General features: G+C 27.4%; 1 protein-coding gene across 5 annotated transcripts in view; it reads left to right on the top strand.

The window, feature by feature from the left end:
• The window catches only part of LOC148232809 (uncharacterized), a 449,135-nt gene that overhangs the window by 133,103 nt on the left and 289,839 nt on the right, over window positions 1-26,193 (top strand). The window contains exon 1 of one of the 5 annotated variants that reach the window (XM_088189593.1): window positions 14,378-14,674. The exons of the other annotated variants lie outside the window; for them this stretch is intronic. The gene's annotated coding sequence lies outside the window, so the exon portion shown is untranslated. Of the gene's footprint in view, window positions 1-14,377; window positions 14,675-26,193 lie in introns of those variants that run through there. 5 annotated transcript variants of the gene reach the window in all.

Here is a 26,193-nt window from a genome sequence, read left to right as displayed (position 1 = left end):
GTAATCAAATGCGTGATTTGAATTAAATACGAAAACAAAGTTTGTGTTCCCTTACAAAACACTCCTTTCAAATATCTTTGTTGTACACGCAATAAGTTTAGAGTTCGATCCTTATTGTATATTAAATGTAAAACCAGTAATATAGTAGCGAGAGACAGCTGTTTATTGAATATATACATATAATTTTATTGTAGCAGGGACAAAAAATATTATGTGTAAAGATAAACTTTTTTTTATTAAAATATATAAATAAAATAAACGTGTAAGAATAGTATCTGAATATATATACTTATATAATATTTGAAACAAAGATACATTTTTATATATAAGTTAATTTTAACAAGTTAATTAGGATGTAAGATATGTCTTAATTATAATTTAAGGATTAATCGCGCAATAGACGTGTTATATGCATAGAATTTCAATTAGGAAACAATGCTAAACCGCTAACTGCTAAATTTGTAGTATTACCGTTGATAATGCAATTTCTGAACGCCATGTTGGAAATTGGTTTCGGAGGTTTGATTCTAAAGATTTATTATTGTAAGTTGAAGATTCAGGTTAACCACTAAAATTTAAACTCTAGATATATTATTTATTAAAATAAATAAATTATATCTTATTGATTGAAAAAACAAATTATAGCTAAGGAAAGTAGGATATGTTTTAATATATAGTGTCGAATTAAATTTCATATCAAATTTAATTCAACACTATCACCTAACCCCTTAAACATTCAATGCATAAATTACTCTAAGAGCAGCTCTTCCTTCAATCCCTAGAATATTTCATTGATCTGAAACTTTTTCAACAAAACTTTTTACACCGCCCAAAAGCACATTTTCCATATCGATTTGTCTTACTTTTTTCATTGAAACCATAATCCATCAAAAAAAACCTTTGCAAGTATATTACGGACGGCTTTTATAACTTATTTTTATATACATATACATATGTATGTTTGTATCTCCTGTATCAGTTTGAGTCGTGTGTGTGAGAGTGTGAGAAACAAAATCAGAAGTTTTTAACACGTGTAAATATTAAATATTTACAAATTCAAAGAAAAGTTTAATATTAAAATAAAAAATATGAGCCTAAGCTTTGGATAGTTATAGCTGAAGTTTTGGATGAAGCAGTAATGATGTAAGTTTTTATTGTGCTTGTAAAATTTAATAAAATATCGAGTTGTCAAAGTGAATGTTTGAATAAGAGCTGTCAACTATATATATATATATATATATATATATATATATATATATATATATATATATATATATATATATATATATATATATATATATATATATATATATATATATATATATATATATATATATATATATATATATATATATATATATATATATATATATATATATATATATATATATATATATATATATATATATATATATATATATATATATATATATATATATATATATATATATATATATATATATATATATATATATATATATATATATATATATATATATATATATATATATATATATATATATATATATATATATATATATATATATATATATATATATTATTAAATTTATAATTATTTTATTAAAAATATTTTTTAATCACCCAGAAGCTCGTTCGTATTTGTCTTTATGAGATTAATTTAAAACTCTTCCATTCTCATGAATAATTCAACTTTTGTTTACAAAAACAAATCGATAACGTCTAAAATTACAATTTAATCCCATAAGCTTTCTAGATACAAAAAAGAGCGAAGGTTACTTACAAAAAAGATAAACAACTTAAAGTTGTTACATAAAATATCAATTTCAACCGTGCTTAGTTGGTAAATCTCCACCGGACAATTAAAGTGGAATGATATTTTTCCCAGAATGTGTGGTCGTATTCTACTGGCAAACAAACGCTGTATCGTTTTCTATCTAGATCGTTTATAAAAGTTAAAACTTTAATTAAATTTCCGGGCGTAGAAAAATGTTAGGTTTCTGTGCTCTAACTTAAAATATTATATGTTATGGTGTTATTTTTCAAATAGTTAACTGTAGTAAAAGGAAGGTGAGTAAAAATATGAAACTATCCGTGTAAATTCCTAATCTGTTTATTCTATAATATATATGAACAGTACTGATTTAAAAATAAATTTTATTTATTGCTTGTTTTTGATCATCACAATGTCGCTATGAACAAATATTTTTCATACATAAAATTTCAGTAAAGGTTAATCGTAATTTCTGATAGGATTCCATATTTGTTCTTTATGCAAAGACTAAAATAATATTAGACTATACAAAAGTATGCGCAAGTTAGGTGCTCAAGACAAAAGCAATCATATGTACTATGTGGCATTGAAATCTAAATTAAAAATTTTGTAGAGGTCTAGAATGACTATAAAAAATATTAAATTTGTATTTAAAATATTATATAAAACAATATCAAAATAAAAGGCTGCAAGAATATTTTTTCGGCTCTACTTTATAATATTTATAAAATAATATATATTAATTTTAAAATAAGGTGTAAACTATTAAATAAAATAGCTATAACTATGTGCTATATGTATTTAAGTGTAAAAATTATTAATGGGATAGCTTAGAATTTTGCATTTAAACTACTAGATTTTTTAAACCCTAATAAAAATATTGTTTCTCAAATAATATCAGGACTATATATAATATTTAGCGTAAATACTTGCGTAAGTATTTCCAACTTGTAGAACAAGTTTATTTAACACGATGGCGCTATACAAGCGAACGTGACGATCGGAGATTTGAACAGACAGATTAAGGCCATTTGCAAAACTATTTTTTTAAATAGATTTAAAGAAGTAACTATACAAAGTGAGCAATACAAGTGTTAAAAAGGGAAACTGGATAATTAAATTTATTACACTTGTATTGCCAGATTTATAGGTATTTAAATTATAGCCGTTATGCAAAAAATCATATTTATAAAAAAAAATAACAGGAAACAATTTGTTTCTGTCCCCAATCAGCGTATCACTTTATGGGTCAAAAAAAGCAAAAACTAATAGGTCAAGTATAAAATTATCATCGCTTTGCCACCTTTAAAATAATACATTTTTTAGCACATCTTCAAAAAACATCGATTTTCTTTTAAAATATTCTATATTAATTGTCATTAAAAGTTATAGATTTAAATTTATTTTATAGACTTAGACGGTCCAAAAAAAAAGCTTACACCTTGCATTAGAGAAACAGATGATGCTATATGAAAATAACTAAGAACGTGTGGTTTTTTTTATAAATATTACGTTATATTATAATAACTCGTTTTATTACAATAAATTTTAGGAGAAATAATTTTTAGGTAGCAAAAAATGTAGTAAAACTTATCCAATCTCTTAAAAAGCACTTTTACTTTAATGTTATTTTAATTATTAAACTTTGAACATGGAACAGCTCAGCTGAACTCGCACCAAGTAAAGCTATGCAAAAAATGAAGAAGCAGCCGTTTTTTACTTTACGTAAAATCTATTCCAGCTACAAAGTCCAAAACATTAGGTTACGAAGTATGTGCTTGTACAAATATATACACAGATACTAAAACAAAAGCAGACAAGTCAGTAGAATTTATTTTTTATAATAAAATAACAGAAAACAACATAGTCTGTTTCCGCCCCAAATCGTCACATTGGCCCAAAGGTCAAGAGTAATTTCCATATCTACTAAAGAATATATATGCGTCAAAGTGCAGTACTAATACTTCAATCCGTAATAAACTTCCATCATTATCTATCATCTAAAACTTGACTTTTCTTCTACTTTGTTTTAGAATTAGTATTACACACGAGCTCAACCAAGCGTGCACTAAGCGGAGCTGCGCAGCATATTGACCAAGACCGAGGAAACAGCCGTTTTCCACATCTAACTACGAAGTCCGAAGGACAAAGTTACGATAAAAATAAAATAAATGTGCGACTGCAAACTTAATAGAATTTAGAAAGAAGGCAAAAAACAATAAATAAAGATGTGACTTATTAGCAGTTAAAGTACATTTGAGTATTGTAAATCATAGACAATAAAATATACATTTTTTTTGGACCTATAATTTTTTTTTAGAATGTTCATTTTAATGCTCATGTTGTTTCTTTAAACCATATAGGTATATTAAAAAACTAATAATTTAATTTAAAGATTTTTGGATGTTCGTCACATCAATTATTCTTCTTAATTTGTTACTCACATCCGCCAGTATTATTAAGTCTAGATATTGAACAAGTAGTAATATGCATAATTACTACAACATTTAATTGTTTCATCAAAACAAATTAAACTTTTGCTATATTCATAAGTGATTTTGCAAAGTTTACTGTTGCGAGTCGAGTTATTTACCAGACACTTAATAGTTTATAATTGGATTCGAGTGAAGATTTCTCCAGGTTTCGGTTCAATTATTTTTTTTATGTCGAAGCCTTTCGTATGAGCAGAGTGTGCTTTAATCTTGTTTACTTTGGGTCTGCGAGAAAATATTGCGGTCTCTGCTGATTAGTCCCGATCCTCTCGGACCCTTCGCTCACTTTTCATGTAAATTTCAGGGAAAAGCCACTTTAAGGCTTCCCACCTGGCGTCTCCTTGTCAGATTTAATTTGGCAGTCGAACATTTCTGTCTTGGTCGCGACCGGCATACGAATGAGACCGTCGGCTATCGCACCCTTGAAAGCCTTACGTTCGACCGAATGGGAGAAACGGGTGCATCTATAAGCCGGAGAAACGGGTTTTCCTCAATTCCAGGGAATATTTCGTTCTGATTCTGAGCCTTTCTCGCCACAATGGTTCTTTGAGCTCCTACAAAACACGCTCTAGCTGCGCAAGGGATTGAAAGAAATAGGTGAACATTCGATAGGCTGTAACACAGGAATTTATATATTGAATTATATATATATATACACATACAGCTGTTGTATGCAATAAAAGCTCCTAAAATATGTTTTTATTATATAATACTAAAATCAATTGCAATAATAACTTTAAATATTTAAATAGACATACATAATATATGCATTAAAAAAACGGTTACCAAAAATATATTTCCACCAAACAGAATTACCTAAACATGCATAATGCGATGGAACCAACAGGTACCAAGTGTCCCTCAAACCCGCATTCCAAATATCTAGTACAACATTGTCATTTTTATTTCATTTTTTAACCATTAAATGGTGATTGTCTAACTAAATATATATTAGACAAAATCAAATAATCTGTTTTTTCCCTGAATAATCGCATTGGATAGAACTGAAAGAGACGTTTATTTCACTAAATCATTAAACTATTAATTCTTAATGAACATAGTTGCATTAGAAATATATTTTCTTTTAAATTTTATTTAAAGCTACTCGAATAAAGAAGAGTTCAGCCAAATTTAAATCAAGCGAAGCTTCGCCGAGACGACTTTTATAAGACAGAGAAAAGCACTCTTTACCATTTCACCAGATTTAATAAGACAGCAGTCACCTTGATCTTAATGCCTGCACTACACTCTGTGGAAGTTGTCCGAACCGAAGTTACAACTGAAGTCGGCCAAGACCTACGACTTCGAGTAAGCGACCACACTGTCGCAAATTTTATATGCCGTCCGGACGGTGGCCGTAAATGATGTCCGGACGGCGGCTTCTGTCACGCACAGCCGGCATATTTACGCGCGATCGTGAAATGTGCCAAATAATCGCAATTTTAAATTGTCATATTATTAAAATTACGCTACTGATAGTTGTAAAAGTTTGTGTGGGCACTCACCAATACAATATCAGTGAAAACTTTTCCGTCGTAAATATTCAATTTACGCAAAATCTTTGTCGGCTTTTGCAAAATGCCATAAGGCATAAAAATGATACTTCAGAATACGAATAAAACATCTGTGACTATCCTATAATTTGTCGCCATCGATTCTTAATAAGAATTCGTTATGGTGTGACATTTATATAAACCGATCTAAGAAAATACATAAAGATATTCGAAACGATTTTTTTTAACAAAATCAAGTACCACTAATTATTTTTTAATTATTTAATTTTACATGAAAAAAAATATACTAACGATATATGTTAAAAGAATATACTATCAAAAATATAATTAATCCCTTCTGGTGCCCTAAAATATTCAAAGATGTCAGTAAGAGTCTGTTGTAGTCCCCGATAAGCATGTGGTATTGTAACTTCACCACGTAACCACGATGCAGCGCTCGACATGCGTTAACCATAGGACGCCTACGCGCATACTGAAATTGGACCGAGTTACTCGTTCTATCTCAGTTAGCGAAACTCCATATCATTATCTCTCTCACTGTCGTCACTTAACACGCGAGAGAGCGAAAGGGGAAGTATCTCACCGCTCGCGCTCGAAAGAATAGCTCCGACTTCGGTTTCTTTGACTCCGGTCCTTTTGCTGACAATGTTCGGAAGCGCTCGAAGCTGGCCAAATCGACTGAATTACCCCCACTTTACCTCCCGTTCTCGGTAATCTCGGACAACTTCAAAAAGAGATTTTAGAGCGGACAGAACCGAACTCGACCGAAGTAACCCACTATATTCTCGGTCCTTGGCCAACCTTGGCCAACTTTCAGAGAGTGTAGTGTAGGCATAATAATTCAAACCGATCTTAAAAAATCTTGACGACTTGAAGACTACATAACACAGTACTATGGCAAGAACAACATATAAATAAACTTTCTCAAGTTATTTAAGTCTCTAGTTTGTGACAGAATAAATATTATAATGAATTAGGCAATAATGCCAATTTATTGTTTTTTTTTTTTAAAAATAAATCGACTTTACCAAATGATTATATACAAATATATGTATATATTAAAAAAATATATTAGGAAATTGGTGTAAACTTGATCTATTAGTGTTGTTTTTGATTGCCTGCTTTATTTAATAAATTTTTATTTAAAAAATGTAAAAATTCCTAATAATTATAATATTTAAGAAATATATATTATTTTTGTGTAATATCGATAATATTGTCATTATTACATTTCATTTTTTTATGATAATGTAAGACTATATTAATTTATTAATCTATTTATAATATTTTTATTTTAGATTTTATTGTCATAGTTTAAATATCAATAAATATTAAATAATTTATATTTTATAAAATTATTAGATATATAGCAAGATTTAAGTGATTAAGGATGTGACAAGGTGTAACATTTTTTTTAATGATTTTTGAGAAAGCTTGAACAAATTGATGTTAAGACAAATTAAGAGCCAATAAAGTTATTACTTAGCTACACTTTTAATTCAACAATTAAGTGAGAGTTTATTTTTTTAAGATAGACGTTGGATCTGATAATTACAATGAATAATTCAAATAATGATTATTTGTTCCGAGTTTTTTAAAGATTAGTTTCAAGTTTTACAACCAAAAAACATAATATTGATAATGATGATTTTTATAACAGTTTAAAATCTACATTTCCTAGATTAGATTTGTTTAAAAATCGATCAATACAAACTATAAAAAAATAAGAATTTAACTGCTTAATGCCCGAAGACTCGTATTTAGTGTCTTTTCTTTTATTAAAAAAATACTGGCATATCAACAAATATAATAAATTATATTTTACTTTTTAGTCTAATCCATTGTGACGCAATACAATGAGACGTCGCCTTTTTGGGGCACGTGAATTTTTTTTATGAAATGTATGAACTATAATTATTTATTTCATATAAAAAATAATATTTAACGTTTCATTTATTGTACAGAAATAAATTTCAGGGGCAAACTGTCTGACTAGGTAAACATCAAACCAATCCAATCAAATGAAATCGAAACATCGCGGTTGATAGTACATCAATTAATCAAGTTTTTCAATCTAAAATTATGTATGTTATTGCAAAATTAAAAAGAAAAATCGTTAAGCTATATGTGGATAAATTAGATAACATAGTAATCTAAGAACCTCCAAAAAATATCATCCATTAAGCTACGAACATTTTTCCCGGTGTTTCATATTTTGAAATTTTCTCACCATTTGGAAAACCGCAATGATTCACAGATTAAGACACCACGAGAAAAAAGCTACAATTCGGATATATTATAACCGTATTAGTTTATTGTAAAATAATTGAAAAAACATAATATTATTGCATTCTCTGAGGAATAAAATCATGAATGAATAAATATGTAATTTTCATTCGTAATATTTTGTGTAAATTGAAAATATTTACAATAGTTAAAAACCAGTAATTTATAATTTAATAATATGTATTTTTAAAAGACCCTATAAATTCGTGTATAAACGATTTATAAAAAATATCCGTTTAAAATATAATATAATATGCACTCACCAAATTTTTCAGCGTCCTTTTTCTGCTTACAACTGTCACGGACACATTATTTTTTATCACTACACATAAAGCACACTATATCACTATTTAAATTAATTTTTATTATATGCACTTTTTATCTAGTTTAATATTTTTATACGTATTAAAACATTTATCAATATGAAGAGGAATTTCACAGCTTCTGCACATGTATGCTGTATCTTTCCTTATACCATGTTCAGAACAAACACGACATTTTCTTCTCATATATCACTTGGCTGATGGGTTTTCAGCTTATCTGAAACCTTTCTAGTGGATCGACAACACGGGCACGGCAAGATGTGGTAGAAACCTTGTGAAATGTCTTCAGAATCGATTGTTTACACTGATTTCTGCATCCATTCTTTAACCGTACTTAAAAGAAAATCTTTGAATTTAATTTTGCGGTTACGAATTAAATTTTGATAAACACTGAACGAATAAAACAATACACATTGAAACAAAAACAAAAAACATATTTTGTTTTTTTTTATTGTTTTTCGAAATATAAGGTAACTAGGTATATCGTAGCGATCCTCATTTTTTATTTATTACGATCCATATTTATTACAATCATTGAGGCTTATATATTTTAAGGCTGATCGTTCTAGAAAAACTGTTATTACAGCTTACAATCAATATATGTTATTATTGACTAAACATGCAGTTAAAATTTATTTTAAATACAGAAAAAAAAATTGCAAAAATATACAGGATTCAAAAAAAAATATTTTAAAAACCCTGTGATTTCATAAATATATCATATACTTGCATACAAACTATATAAGTATTTGATAGATTTTACCAAATTGGATGTCAGTCGAAGTTTTTATTTATGATTTTTTTATTGTAACAAGACGTGTGCTATTATAATACAGCAAGGTAACATTTGATTGCTTATTGCTACATATCAGATATAAACTAAAGTTTCACAATAGTTGATATCTCTTTAATATAACTATTATTAAATACAGCGTATATTATTAATAAAAATAATATATTTTAATACTGTAACCATTGAACCGAAATGCCTATTTTTATGATACAAAATTTTTAACGACAAAGTAAGCGACATCAATTTGTATCCATTGAGATGTTCATTATACACCTGAACCACTTTGAAGTTACATTTTAACTTGCAAATGATCAAAGTGCACTTTACTCGATAGCTCAAAGTTTTATTGTTTCGTCTCGGGGAACTCCTCAGCGGCTGATTTAATATTGAGGCGGTTTAATTATGCATGAAACGGTGTTGCTACTCAGCTTGTTCCTTGTTTAATTCTTCGTGAAAATTTTATTTCTTATGGGATTAAAAATAAATTAAAAAATGGTATTTTTTCCACTATATGAACAACAAATAAATAATATTTAAAGGGCTAGAAATACAACTTGTACAATTTATCAGTCTAATAAAAAAAAATACAGTAATGACCAAGATATCTGAGTATTAAATGTTATTTATAATTCATCGTATGTCTTACATCAAAGTATCAAACGCTCTCTACCATGAAAACTCTAGATATCAATTAAAAAGCATCGACAATGCTCTTCTTAGACACCCAGCACATGATTAATAAACTATTTTCAAACGGTTCTAAGTTCACATATTTCCAGGAATATTTTCACTAGCGAAGACTCATTACAATTAAACAAAAGACAAAAGACGGTGTTACTATATCACCTGATATATGTTACTAATGAGGTCGAATTCGGGCTAAATTCGAACGCACCGTTCTCATTATAACGCCCGATAGACCAGCGATTCTCAACATGTGTGTTATTGCACCAGCTGTGGCAGCAGTTACGGACGTTCGAGGGTAATGTGCAAAATTTTATTAAAACTTGTAACACGCACCGAGGGCTAATTATATTAGGTATACTAATATGTATAACCTTAATGAATATATTTATAAGTATGAATGTATAATATATATATTATATATAGATTGACCCAAAAAAAAAATATTGCATAAGAAAATTGTATAATATTAAATTAGCTCCTTTCCAGCCAGTCTTGGCAAAATAAGCTCAGCTGTAAAGTAAGATTCATGATTTGCATAACTATGTTTGTATTGTGGAAAATTTTTTTATTTATTAAACAATAATTGGAATTCTCGGAACTGTCAGTTCCTTTGTAAGTTAAAGCAATTTTACAATGAAAGTTAAATATTCTAGTTTTATAAAAGGTTCGAAGTAGACAATTCACATATTGAAAAAAACATTTAATAATATAAATACTGTAAAAGTAACACCAGACAGCAAAATATATTTAAGTAGACTAGTGCCTAAAAGGCTTAGGTTGTAATTTTATATCTTAAATACTAAATTGCCTAAAAGATGTAATTATTATATATTTTCAATTCTGACCAATCATCACAAATTATTATTTCTTATCCCACTGGTCAATATTGTAATAAATAATTGTGTCGTTTATAGTGCTTATATATTAATTATGAGTTGTAATAATAATTTATAACATTGATTTCTATCTATTGTCTCACTATTAACTTGATAGTTGTTGGTTTTATTTACCCTGTTGTAACGCATTGGGGTAACGCCTGTCATATTGTTACGAAAAGTTTACAATATTATAAATAAAAATAACTCGGTCAAGTAAGTTTTATTTTAAAATATATTAATTTTATATTTTATTATAATATTTATTTATTAATGTTATAAAGTTGTAATAATTAAAAAAATATATCAGCTAAACTTGAAATATTTATTGTAGAAATATACTTAAATCATATTTAAAATTGCATCCACACAATTTTTCACCCCCTAGCTGCGGTATCTCGTGACAGTGAGAGACGGACAGCTATTGTTTAATAAATGTTTTTCCACTGATATCGCTAAATAGCGATATCGCTATAAAAAAATCGTTACAAAAAGGTGGTGAAAACCTAGTATAAAGGATATTCTTACTTGTTTTTAAAAGCACGAGCTTTATGAGTCACGTTGCCTATTATGTACATTTGTTGTTTACCAAGTTATTTAACTGAATTTTTTAGAATAATACATTCTTACTTATTTATTTGATACTTCATTATTGGCTTAACATATTTTCATTGCAACTCTTTCTAAGGAATTTAAAGTGACTAAAACATCAGTCTATTACTAATAAAAATATATTTAAACTTAATTTGTTAATAATCTTTTAATTAGATTTATATTAAAGTATAAATGTAATTAGATAAAATAAAAATATATAATGTAGCACTATTGTAATTACGCAACATTGTATGTATTTATAAAAGAAGTTTCAGAGCTATTAAATCTTTATTAATAACTTTCGCAAACCGACCAAAAGTCTTATTTTTTTATTTTTATCGCACCAAGTTGCATCCACTTTTAGGTCACGTACAAAGTTCGCTTACTTAATTTGCGCAGATGTGGGAATACAAAGAAATTACCTCCGTTGTTATTTTCTTGTTTAATAATAATATATCGTATTTTATATATACACACAAAAATGTAGTGGAGGTTTTTATTATTCACAATTTTTTTAATTATAAACCTTTTCGTGTATTAAATGGTTATACTATTGTGCAAAATAAATATTTACATTTAAAATGAATTACTGGTTTTAAGGATTTTTTTAAGTCTATCCAATTTCTTGCTATGATTATAAGAGAAGCTATTTCGCAGCAAAGAAATAAAATGTACGTACAGGACCTTCGAAGAGATTGTCCCCAACAATCGAATGATTCGATAGCCGGTTCTAGGATATTGCAAAAATGTGTATATGCTTGTTTTTTCAATGCATGTTTGTGTTTAGACTAAATCGGCAAAAACACAGACAACAAAAGTATTCTCTCGCCGTTCGCCAAACCGGAGTGTCAACACGGCTGGCGATAAACATCGCAGCGGGAAAATCTACAATGGGGATTGAATCCGAACGAGCTTTCGCGAAAGTGTGGAAAAAATCAGAAAGGAAATATAAAGGGGAAATAAGGGAAATTTGGTTGTTTTTGGGGTACGCACGAAAGCTCGGCGTTTCGGCTTTCGTCGCGAGAAAGCTTTCGTGCGACACGTAAACGTGACGTTTTAATTTTTTTTGAACGTAATCGAGTCATCAAAAGTATATGATTATTTTTATGCGGTAAGTTTTTATTGTTTTTTTTTTGGTTTATTTGTCACGCTGTAAATTAACAATATATATTCTAAATATATATTTCTAATAAAATTAAAAATCTATAAAATACAATTTTTAATTCACCTTTGAAATGTAACAAAAGTCACGGTAGCCTCCAAGTCACATCGATGGTCAGGTTGAACTCTGTGACCGCTATGAGTCAGCTATCTAGTTAGATGTTTTAAGTAAAAAGTGCTCTTCTCGAGCTTCTAAGGGTTGGCTCGATTAATTTGAAGTAGCTCTGGTTAGTGTAAGTACACCTTAACTATCCTTGTTTCAATACGAAAGCGAAGTGTTTGTTCTGTAAGTTCTAACTAAATTGTTATAAACAGATCATTCAGTTAAGAACTTATGTAATTTTATAATACGGATCTAATAGGACTATATAACCTTGTAACAGTAAATTTTAATTCAGTGGTATTATCAACATCGTTATTTTGTGAAATATTTCAGAGCCTGTTCACATTGAATCCGGCACTGACTTTTTTATTTTTTCGATTTGGTAATGTTAAAATAATATCTAAATCTATTGATTGTATATCACATAGGAAAAATCTCTAAGTTCATGATGGTCAAATTTGAAATAAAAAATAAATCTGTCCGATCGAATCACAATATTATTTGTTTATGCTAACTAGAAAAACTATGTTTCTTAGAAGATCTAAGACACGTATATTTTTAACTATTTTTATTTAGAAGAAAGCGCAAAATATTTATTGCATCTAAAATAAAATAATGAGCAACATTAAATATTCATTTTTAAATACTTTGAAATCTAATCTAAAAAATATTTTTATTGTAACTTAAGCTAACTTTTGTTATATAAAAAACACATGAAAATAAATTTTCATGCTATAAAATATAATATAAAAATTAATGTAAATTTAAAAAACATGTGTTTTTAACGACTTTATTTTAAATATAATTTTAAGATTCACACTTTTATTATTATTCTAATTAAATCAGCATTGAAAATTGAATGAATAAAATTATGGGTAGTAAAACACAGCAAGCATAGATAGTAGTCTTGACTGTATTTTTATTATATATTAGTATCAACCAATATATTTATATATTTCTTAAGGATAAATTTTGTCATTTGAAAATACGTTTAAATAATATGAAAAAAAGTTAATTTTTTTGCTCCCTTAAGGGAAATTAAAAGTTAAGAAATTACAATTTAGCTTACACAGTGATTAAAAAATATTTTTTTTATAACTTAATTATTTTTTTGTGCTCAGGTACATGTTCAGACATATACGAATACTAAAACAAATAACAAAACCTTAAATTAAAATCAGAAATGATTTTTTTCAAAACTTTCAATTCTTATTAAAAATATGAACAATATTAATAGCAAACTTAAGCATTTAATTTTATCACGTAATTTTGTATTTATCTATATTTTAGTTTATATAGCTATTATATTGCATCATACGTAACTTTGAAAATTTAAATATTTTTGATTTAATTTAATTTATATATTTAACAAATTAAATACAAAATAAAACTCTTAGTCACAAAAAAGTTTGTGAGTAATAATTTCCAACTTCAATTAAATTTAAATTTAAACAAAAAAGACTAAATACCTAACAATACGAAAAAAGTTATTTAATGTAGTATAAAAAATTCAACCAGTCTTTACATATTAAGAATTGCATCGAATATAAATTGTATACCACAGTGTAAAAGCTCATAAATAGTTCACACAAAAACGCCTTTGATTTTCAAATTGATTGATATATTTCAATCATATTAATTGTAATGTTTATACATTTACATGTGTATATAAATAAACATATACATACATACACAGGTCAGTGTTGCGCAAACATGCGGCATTCGCACGCCCGTTCTCATGGCAGAGGTAGGCGTTTCCCCGAAGCCTTTTAGACCAGTCGCGCTAAAGCCTTTAGTCCGAAAGCACCTCTCGGCGACGCTGTGCTTTAAAGCTCTTCGCTAAGTTTTCGCAGAGTTTCCGCGGGAGCTTTTCAATGAATATCTATGAATATTCACTGAAACATTACGCAAAACCGTGATTCACCGCAAGTGATTAATGATAAAAACAATAATAACCTTAACGATAAATAACTAACGTGCATATTTAAAAATTGTGTATTGTATCAAATTAAAAATAAAATAATTTAAACTAGTTTATACTTATAATTAGAAGAGGAGCTGGAGAAGAGAAGAGCGGTGTTGATGGTTTTAAGGTAAATGTTTTTTTCTATTTAAATTGGTTCACAATGAAGGAAGTTAGATAAACGCGCAAATTTTCCGAGTAACTTGTGTTAAACGCGACAAGCTTCATAATTAGGCAACTCTTCCCTTTATTTTCTTTATAAATTCATCCAAGCCATTAATTGTCTGCGCGTCGATGGATTCGCTCGAAAATAATTTGATTTTTGCAATTAAAATTAAACAAGGTATTCTTCCACTTGGCAAATAAATTATGTATTTAATCATGTGAATTTTGAATAAAGATAGACTTTCTAAAAATATATTGGTAATTATAAAGCAAAACAAATGAATTTTTCATGAAAAAACAAAATATATATTATAAAAAATTAAATATATAGGACATCAACAAAAGTATTAAATTTATATTAAAAAAATTCATACTTAATCATTAAGCACTAGTAAATCATTGCTATTTATAAATATGTACTATACAAAACTATATGTAAAATATATTTTATTTATAACACTTTAAATAAAATACATTTTACATCTTTAATAGAAATAGCATTAAAATGCCTTATCTTACAATAATATATTACATAATATTTACTTAGTGCATTTAATCTAAAATTTTAACTTACTTAAAATAAATTAAATAAATTTATTTTTATAGTTATTAATATTTAGTTTAAAAAGTCGTAGCTTTAATTCTTTCCTGAATGAGTTACTTATTAAATAATACTTTATTATAAACTCTTTAAAATACAATTTAATATTCAAATTATCTGATGTCTTAATAAATTAATAGTTACAATATATATTTAGCTAGTTTATCTATTATTTTAAAAATACTTGTTTTTTTTTACTTTTCATATCAAATTGTAAAATATTGTTTTATTCTCAGAAAATAAGTTTTTATAATGACTAATAAAAATATGAGTATAATTTTTTATTAAATAGTTTGTAGGTTATATCACATTTAATATATACCTCTTAAAAAAAATTAATAATTTTAACAACAATAACTTTCTTATTACATTTTAATAATACACTTTTTTATAATATACAATACAAATTAGCTTTTTAATATAACTGAAATATATTTAATGACCTTTATATTTAAGAATATATTATTCTTGATATTACATTAAAAAAAAACATAAAATTTAAAATTGTATTGCCTTGGGGGTAGCATTATCTTAAGAACCAAAAAGGAGTTAATTTTGTACTGAATTAAATACATTTTATAAAAATATTTTTATTACGTTTAATCTTAAATGAAAATATTTATTAAATTTGCTACTATGGATTACATTATATTTATATTTTCGCAAAAATATATATATCCAACCCAAAGTGTAGACTGTTTCCGCAAAGCAAGAAAACTTCTCCGATATGAAGGGTAAATATATGTGATAAGAAGGGTTTCAAGAGCATTAAACATCACTGTCCGCGTTTAAATGGATATAGGAAAAGCCACAAAAGGAAATACGAACATCGTGTTTATGTTTAATAACCGACAAAATATTATATTATTAATAACAATAACAACACAAAACCCTCATCTTACGCACCAAAAAATAGAAAATACAATCTTTTCTTAAGCGATTGATGGATTTTTTACAAGAGTATTATGTTGCTAATGACTTTCTTGCTTTTTTTATATAATATATACACAAACAAATATACGTTTCGCTGTTTTCGAAGAAAAATAATTTTCAACAACACACACGCGTTATATCGCTTTTGAGATGTGTAATGTCTTCCGACAGATGCGAGTATATCTAAAAAAATATTCCCGTATATCCAGATTATACATGTCGCTTTTTGCACGTTCATGATGAGAAAATGTTCATGAAATACAAGACGAAACTACGTAGTATTGCAATGTGTATTTTTTATGGTATATACACAAACAGGATGCTATGTAAATTTATAAATAATACAATTTAGATCCTTCTCATGGCACTGTCATCATTTAAAAAAAATAGTGACACATTCAAAGCCGGCTTTAGAATCTGAAATCTTAGAGAAGCGAACTAGTCCTTGTTACCAGAAAAGGATCTAGGAAAAAAATCTACAAGAGTGTAGATTATATGCATATGTCTCTGTAGCTTTTTTTTTGGCATATGAAAATAAATATATAGAATAAACATTATGCTTAGATTAGAACCTTTCCGATATGGTTATGTATTCATGCGACTTGTATGATTAAAAAAAATTTTTTTTTTATGTTATAATTTAATCTTACGGAAACCTTTTTCCGCAAATTGAAACTGAAAATCCTTTAGAATCTTAGCAATACTCTTTGTAAAACTTTATTGACTTCCACTATGGATTTTTTGTGTTGTCTGAACTTCTCTGTAAATATTTACTTAGAATTCTTAATATTTTTTGGTTATTAAAACTAATCGACGGAAGTTTTTTCTTTTTTTTTTGATAAATTTCCATATTTTATTAGTAATCCAGTTTTTTGTGGCTGATGACTGTTTTTTGCTATTTTAATTTAAAATAATTTTGATACGTCTCCAAGATGTGTTTGGGTCCTCTTCTGGATTTATTTCAAACTAAGACACATTATCTCTAATAATCTTGCCAAATCCTTTAATTTATTGCAATGTCAATTTAAGTGAATTTTTTTCGGCTTAACTATTTATTTAAATAATGTCTATTATTTTACAAACATAAAAAATAACTATTTTCATGTTAACAATTTGTTAAATTTAATAAAAAATCAGAATATAAAAAAAAAAACGTTAGTGGTTATATTTTTAAGAAAAAGTTTAAAAATCCTTTTAAAATTTAGGGGAAAAAATTTTTGTAAGTAAAAGCAATGAATCATGTAATAATTTAGAGCCACTGTAATGTTTTCTTTAGTGTCTAAAGAAATGTGTGGTTTTGGGTTGGTGTGGTTTTGTAAATTTCTTTCTGCTATTAAAATGAAAGTGTTCTTTAATTGTTGGTATTTAAGAGCTAATATGCATTATATATTATATTTATAGACTTATTATGCCTGCTCTAATTTAGAAAAAATATTATTACTGGTGTTACTCTACACTGGACAGACTAATTAATTGTTTAAACATTAGAATTTTATTTTTTATATCATGCTTTTTCGGTCTAAGGGTCGCAATGGCGGCGAGCCCTTTAAAGTACATAAATATGTTTAATTACTTTAATCTTTGAATCCATTTGTATTCACATATATTAAACGCTTGTTTTCTATTTTATTTTACTGCCTTGTTTATTTTTGTGAGGTGATAGCAGAGTTTTGCAAAAAAAATAATTGATTGTTTTAATTTTTTACCACGCAAAATATTTATTAAAGATTTTTTAATTCATTCGCGATTGGTTTAGGATTTTAAACGCAATAGATAGATGCATATTTTTTTTAATTTTGCGATATCGTTCGTATGCAAGATAAAAAAAACGGCCAAAGCAAACTTCCCTAAAAACTCAAGCTGGAATTTTACGCGGTATCGAGTGTTCATTATTTAGTGAAACAACATAGCTTCTACTTCTCAGGTATATGCGTATTAAGCATAGCATATAGTTAGGGATTTTGTATTTGTATAATTTATGAATCCAACCGTCATGCTATACTGTCTCGAAAACTTTTTCTATATCTCACAATAAAAATTCCGATCTCTATCTCATATTAAAATTAGCGAATTTATGATTAATCAGACTATCAAGTTGCTGTGTTTTCACGTGATTTTCATAAAAGTCAGACTGTTCGTTAATAATTTTATTCCCCAAAGATGCTTTTAAAGGCGTATTAACTTAATAGATTTTTTTATCTGATGAATTTTAGCGGTTTTTCAAATGGTTGGAAAACACCCAAAATATAAGCACGCGTTAAACATGTTTTTAAGGTAATGAATGAAAATTCTAGAAAGGTGTTTAATCAACGTATTATCTAATCTGTCAATTCCAGAACTTTTTTTTCAAGATTTAATGACACTTAAAATGAGCTTGTTTTACAAATTAAATCCTTATCCAATGTAGATGCTTATATTTTTTTATCGATCTATTATATTTACTTCCTTTTCAGTTTTAGACTGTTTAAATTGATCCATGTCAGCTACGATATTTTAAGTTTTCAACAGTGAAATTTTTATGTGTTTATTTTCAAGCAAATAAATTACTCTCCATAATGAATTATTTACGCAATTACGTATCGTTTTTAATGCTCTGAATTTTTATCAGTTAGTTTGTTTATCAAAGTTTTTAATTGTGAAATTTTTTTCTGTCATTGGTTTTTAATTTTTTTTAGTTTAAATTATTTTAATAATCGATGGATTATTATAAAAATTTTAACGCTTCATTACTGACGATATTTTAGCTGGTTCATTACGGTTTTTAAATTATTAATATCGTCGTCAATAGTTTTAGTGTCCGTTGGATTACAGTTCTGTCGCCTAACCAATCAAAGAGACTTGACAATACTCTTTAAATCAATTTAATCAGCATTTTAATAGTCAAAGAAAATTTTATGAATACCTTTAAAATTATTATTAAATATTGCGTATTGATATTTTTACTCGTGACTAACTTCATAGCGTTTTACGTGGATCTGAACTTGTAAGTAATAATAAATATAAACATATTCTGTTTTTTTCCATACATTTTGTATTTCTATATACGTAATAAAATACACAGTCATAAATTTGCTTTCGGTAGCTAGCCGTAACGAGATTGTGCAAATATGAATAAATCCCTAAAGAATTTCAAAGTTGTGCACATCCATTTGTTTGTTTGTACAAATGTCCTTGTTTAAAATTTAAACAACTAAGGTTCATACCGTCAATACACAGGGTGATATTAAAACAAAAATTATATTAAAAATTAAATCAAAAAATGATCTATAAAAATCATAAGCAATTTTTAATAAATATTGTTTGTCTCTAATCTTTACTTTTTATTTTAACTTACAACCATCAGATCAGACTTTGAAAACTTTAGACAAATATGCAGCACATGATTAGTAACTATTACTGAATGCTAGAAATCGATAGTTTATGGTACAATATACTATTTGCCTATATCCGCCAAAACCACACGCATACATCAAACATAGCTATTAAATCACTTGACCCGAATCTGTATCTGATATGGCGCGATACAGTGTTGACCATTATTAAATATTGATACTGGTCAATTGGACCGTTGTTTGATATCTTAAATGGGCTGGATATACAAATTCAAATGAAATATGAACCTACAAGGATGGGTTTTGCTTTAGAATGTTCATATTGGTTTTAATATTCATTTGAGGGGAAGTAATTTATTTTTCAGTGCTCTGAATTTTGACTTTATGTATGTACATTTTATTCATTCTTTATACAATGTTTAAAATAATAAACCAGTAATACGATGTATATATTTTGATGACCATAACAATATCGTATTATCTGTGAATTTAAATTTTTTTGCTATATTGAAATTTAAGTAGCAATATTTAGTTTATTTTGATAGAATCTTTGTCGCCTAATATTTGTAGCAAATACTAGTAATTATTATATTTTATTATTAAATAGGCAATAATTTTATTTGACTAAGAAAATACTAAATCATATCTTTGAGATTTTTTTGTTAATTAGTATCGAAAGAAAGACCAGAATTAAATTATAAAAACATATATATTTATTTAATGGTTTTATTATATTTTTTGTATGCAATGCGCAAAAATCAAAGACTCAAAAACACTGATACCTGTTTTAAAATATACTATTATTATTATAACTATTTATTATAATATTCACCTGTGGTATTAAAAAAAATCTAGGAAAACCTAATTTGTGACGGTCCATCAAAATAATATTTATATAATATTCACTAATTTTGCTATTTTATAAACCATCAAATTAGGGTAAAAACATAAGAGTCCATATGGGATTTGAACCCTAGTCTTTAATGTACTAGTCACTGACTATAGCACTGGTCTATCGTTCTGGTAGTGGTATGTATGTCAGACTTAACATTGCAAGATGGGCTAAGAAAATTTCTGTATCGTAATTTTATCGAGTTGGAAAATAATTTCCCAAAAATTTATCACAATGTTCATTCGCGAGAATAGGAAAATCTAGAAAAACATCTGTGATGGTCAAGCAAATAAAAAGTATAATCTGATCTCCTAGATACGATGAAAATTAGAAACATTAGGGTGCATATAAGATTTGAATACAGATTTTAAAAGTGTAAGTTACTGACTTTATCGTGCTGGTTGTGATATGTATGTGTCGGCAAAATAACGATCAAAATAAGTAACTTCTATACAAAATATTATACAACTTAGTCATTTTAAGATGGGCTAAGAACATTTCTTAAACTTAATTTTATTAAGTTGCTAGATATTTTTTCGAAGTATTTATCACGATATAAATGTGTGAGAACAGGAAAATATAGGAAAACCTAATTTGCAATTGTCAATTACAATGATAATTTTATATTTGTGTTTTTTTTTATGTTTTTTGTGCTTTTTTCTTTTTAGGTTTTTTGCTTGACGCTTCAGCCAATAATAAAATTATGGGGGATTAATTCCGTCTGCTTTCTTATTACAATATTTACATTACCATCTGAGTTTGAACAGGTGGAGATTTGGCAACCTCGCTCTTGTTATTTTGCATCAAATTTGTTGCGTTAATAACTTAAATATATAATAATTGTTATATGTAAAGTACGCTATGGTAGTTTTGGTTACTTTAGGTCAATCCATTAGATCTGTGATTGTTACTTACAAAATATTCTTGTCTGCATTAATATAATTTGCAGTGTGTTTATTGCGTTTTTAACGCGTTTTTGCGTCAAAATTTTTTTTCAAGGTCAAGCGGCAATTTTTTTAAAAGCTTCACATTTTATCGATCGATAGTTAAATAAGACCATTACGAAAAAAAATTGTTTTTATTTCCATAGAAAGCTTATGTAATTGTTTCTAGGACACAATTATTTTTAAATACGTGTTAAATTGTTAGAAACAAATTTGTAAACTCACTGCATAAACACAATGGATCGTTGGTTATTTGCTATCGTGTCATTAAATGTTACGCAAAGGTTATTCGAATACGCAACAAGTCTATACCAGCCTTTATAATTTCACAAAGCGTTATACTGAAATTGTTAGCGTTATGTTAATAAGTGAACTGCGTTTTGAGGTCGATTAATCAAATCTGCGGTTACCGGTAAAGTTAACCCTTTGGCAGTTCGTGATAATGGACGATTTTAACCGTGTGCTGGTAAAATTATTATTGAAAAAAAGGAAACAAATGTATAACAACGTGTAAATATCGCATAAATATCACCGTGTCGACGTTGACTCGACAGAATTTATGATTGATGCAAAATTTACGATGTCGGAAAAATAATACATTATTCAATTACGGCGATAAGGCGAGCTTTCTCGGTTAATTGTATAATCAAATTAATAATATGCTGGGCTTTCACTTCATAATTTATTTGGTGACGCACGTAATGTAAAGGCAACCTTTTTATTTTGACTATGAATTTTAATAAAAAATTACTGTAAAAGCATAAATAATTTTGATAGTATATTATTTATGAAAGAACTGTTATTAGCCAAAATAACACTTAAAGGTCCTTTTAATTGGATTGATAAACAAAGTCAGATAACACTAAGTGTATTTTTAAGTAAATGCATATGAGTACAAAAATCTACTATAATAATATATATTTAAACAATGACATTGCGTAGTGTTTTATAGTAGCTTAGACTTTTTTGACAGTTTTATCTTAGCGATAGATTGAAAAGCTTTAATTTTTTTAAATGTACATTTAAAATTATTTTATGTTACATAATATATAGAACCAACAGTCGAGCGTTACTTTCACGAAATTCGCATCACATTATATATTTATATATATTACACATCCACTCGTATTTGCACTCATTTAGGACTTCTTGTTTCTGTCTTGTTTGTCCAACGAAATGACTCCAATCCTCCCGGCAAATATTTACTGTTGTCTTTATTTATCCCTCTATTGTTCTCGTTTTGATGACTAAACGACTTCATACGTACAAATACACAAACAAAATCTCAATTGCCCGAAAAGAGTATCCTTACCGCACGGTTTCGTTCTGTTTGTATTGCTTAATCAACCAATTCCCTTTCTTGCTCATCGGAAAACATGGCAAAATCAACCGGAACCGACATTTCATACAAATATGGCGCTTAATTGCAAAATTCGCAAGATAAATTGTATAATCGCATCGTTCAATGGCTGTGTGATTTATATGTGGGCGCAAAGTATCGCATGTAGGTTGAAAGCTCGTTTAATCTCACTTTGATTGGTTTTGACCCTAATCTGACCGTAAATAAACGACGTGTGCCCAAAGTCTCACGGGGCGATTTGTGGATTCGATTTCGAATCTATTAGTTGTTTTGACACGGTCTTAACCGAATCGGTTTGCGTTTAAGTGCGTCGAAGAGCAAACTAACCCTTTGTTGATAGCACTAGTGACGTATGAGAAATTTCATGAAAAATATAGTAGCACTTATATTTATTTTTAATTTTAACATTCTGGTAATGAAGTTTAACTGTCTTAGATTTATTCAAAGAGAGTATTTTTTTCATCTTCAATTCAAGCGAGTGCAGTTCTTTTCACGATGCTCGCAATTTACAATGTTTTAACATGAATTACCATCTGATTTCAATATTAAAGCGCTACAAAAGTTAGCCCACTATCTTCTTCAACTATTCAAGAGCTGAAATCAAATTATGTTAAAACCGTCAGGACAAATGTATATTGGCGTTGAGTTGCTAAAGTTTCTGCTGCACACGTTGCTAGAAGTTTCAAAGCAAGATCTTCGTTAAAGGCTTTGATAATTATTCAAAACGATAAATAAGTATTTTAAGTATTATTCATTTAAAAATATAATATTTTATACAAATACTTCTCATCTAATAAACATGATTAAATGTAGTACATTTGATTTTTGCCGTAAAAATAAATAATATATATAATTTATATAAAACTCGCAAACATTCCGGGAAATTTTATTTTCATATTTTTAATACATTTTAATTAATAAAAAATATTAATAAAGATGTCTAATTTAAATATAAATAATTTTTAGTACATTATATATTTTTTTTGCTTTATAACCATTTTCATGTTTACAAATTGTTTTAAGCTACACTTTGCTAAAAAGAGTGATTTTAATACATTTCACTGAAGATCTGGAACTATTGATATATTGTCTCTACAGCAATAAATGCTTTGCTATTTTATGCTTGCTATGTTTATGTAAATGTGGTTTTGCCATATATTTTTATAGTATTTTTTGGTATGATAATTACAGTGTTCTTTAATTGTAGGGTTTTTAAAGGCTAATATGCATATAATTGTTTATTTTAATGTTACCTAATAACAAGTAAATTTTATTTTTATTCTGTTAGATATCGGTCTTAGGGTCGCAATTGCGGCAAACTGTTTAGCGCAAAAATTGTTTATTAAATTTAAACTTATAGTGTAAGCCCAGTTACTGCTTTCTACATTTAGGAAAGATTGTGGCAGAGTTTGTTAACGTTTTGTGTGAATATTTGCTTATGTTTTAATACAGTTGATTTTATTTTATTAAGGGTTTTTGGTGCTTATTTGCGATTGGTTTAACCCTTTAGACGCGTTAATCAAAAAATAAATATAAAATTGTCTTTTTTTGAAAAATGCAAAATTTTCCTTGGTACTGTATTTAAATGTTCTAATTTTTTAATTTTATTTTTATTTAAAATGATATTTTATTCACAAAAAAATATTTTTTCTTAAAAATATTTTTTTTACTGATTTTTGAGTAAAGAGGTGAAAAATCAATCAGGCGACTTTAGTCAATTTACGCGTTCAAAGGGTTAAGACCGTAAGAACCTGTTAAGATAGCTGTATCATCAGCGAGCAGTATACAATTTTATTTTTACGATTTCGTTCGTATTTAAAATAAAGAAAAATAGACCAAGCAAACTTTCATGAGCTGTCACTAATAAAGTGTGGTTTAACGTGTTGGTTAATTCATAAAAATCAGTCTAGCATAGCCTTCACTGTGTTCCAATTACTTTTTACGTATAAAACTAGGTTTAATTATTTTTTAGGAATATAAATATATTTTTTTTATAAAAAATAATTTCATAAGACAGAATATAGTTCTTTAAAAAATTCCTTTTATCGTTCTTGAGATTGTCGTGTATAAATGTAGTTTTAAGATTAAATTGCAATAACTAAAATGATTATTAATATTTTTTTGCAATTTAAATACTTCTATTAAAAAAAATCGGAAGCATGTATAATATGTTTTCAAACATCTGGCACAGACCCAACATTTTTATTCAGTGGTATAAAAAAGGCAGTTGTGTTTAAAAATATTTAAAAATATTCAAACAAATTTAATTTTTCACACAAAACAGTTTTATAAAAATTCTTAAATAATCAGCTAATATTTGCGAAATAAGATTTCTTGATTTGGCACTGTTTTAAAAAAAATCTCGAAAAATAATTATTGAAATTTAATTTTTAGTAAGACACATTGGACCTTTAAATTATATAATCAATTGTTAAAAGCAATTGCAATAACATCAAAAAATACAAAAATCATTAAAAATAAAATTGATGAAAATGATTTTTGTAATTTTCTAGACTTGGTCTAATTGCGAATAAGTCAATAAATTTTGTAGAAAAATTTCACTATGATGTTAAACGTGCATACTTTTATATCTACATGATACGTGCAGAGCTGTGTCTAAATGGGATGGCGTGGTAAAGTTGCCTAGAGCACTTTCCGATCAATTGAGATGAAAAATTAAAGTTGCACAGAAGCAGCGGCGCTCGGTATAACCATAGTCGGAATCCATTATCACGGCATATCTCAATTAAGCAGTTAGCAGCTGCTCCTGGCGGGGTCTTGTACCAAAGGACGGTGATTTAGCTCCATTCGTTTAGCAGTCTTCGCCGTAATCCAAAGTGCCCAACTTTACAAATTGCTAATGAAACTTTTGTCAAAATAAAAAAAATAATTAAAACAAAAAACGCTGCAATTGTAAAAAATATTGTAGGGTCTTTTCGAATAAAATTTCGTTTGCATAATGAAAAGCGCTGGAACTAAGTGAATGAAATATGATATACCATTTTTATTTTTATATATATTTTATAGTTATTAAAATGGATTTGGTTACTGTAACATATGATAATGAATTAATCAGTAGTATATGCTATAAATAATTGTATTTCTTTTATTTTGTCAAATACTTTTTTTCACATATGAAAAACCATTCCACCCGCTGTTAGCACTTGTCATTATTTTTTTGAAGTTGAACACCAATTGGCCTTTGATAATAATAATATGCATTTACATAATGTGTCTCACACCGATCGTCACGTACGTCAGCGTGACGCGTACACTTGTATGGCAAGTCTCAATACATTTAGACACTAAATTTAATATTACTAATTTTTCACAGGCATATCTTAGATCATAACAAATTTAAAATTATAGTAAATAATAAATTAAATACTGATAATAAACATAGAATATAAATAACTAGAAAG

The sequence above is a fragment of the Plectrocnemia conspersa genome, unplaced genomic scaffold (genome assembly GCF_051122295.1).
Source record: "Plectrocnemia conspersa isolate PC_06_02 unplaced genomic scaffold, ASM5112229v1 ptg000008l, whole genome shotgun sequence".
NCBI classification, from domain to species: domain Eukaryota; kingdom Metazoa; phylum Arthropoda; class Insecta; order Trichoptera; family Polycentropodidae; genus Plectrocnemia; species Plectrocnemia conspersa.
Note: the sequence above shows the minus strand (reverse complement) of the source record. Positions and strands in the feature narration are given on the sequence as shown.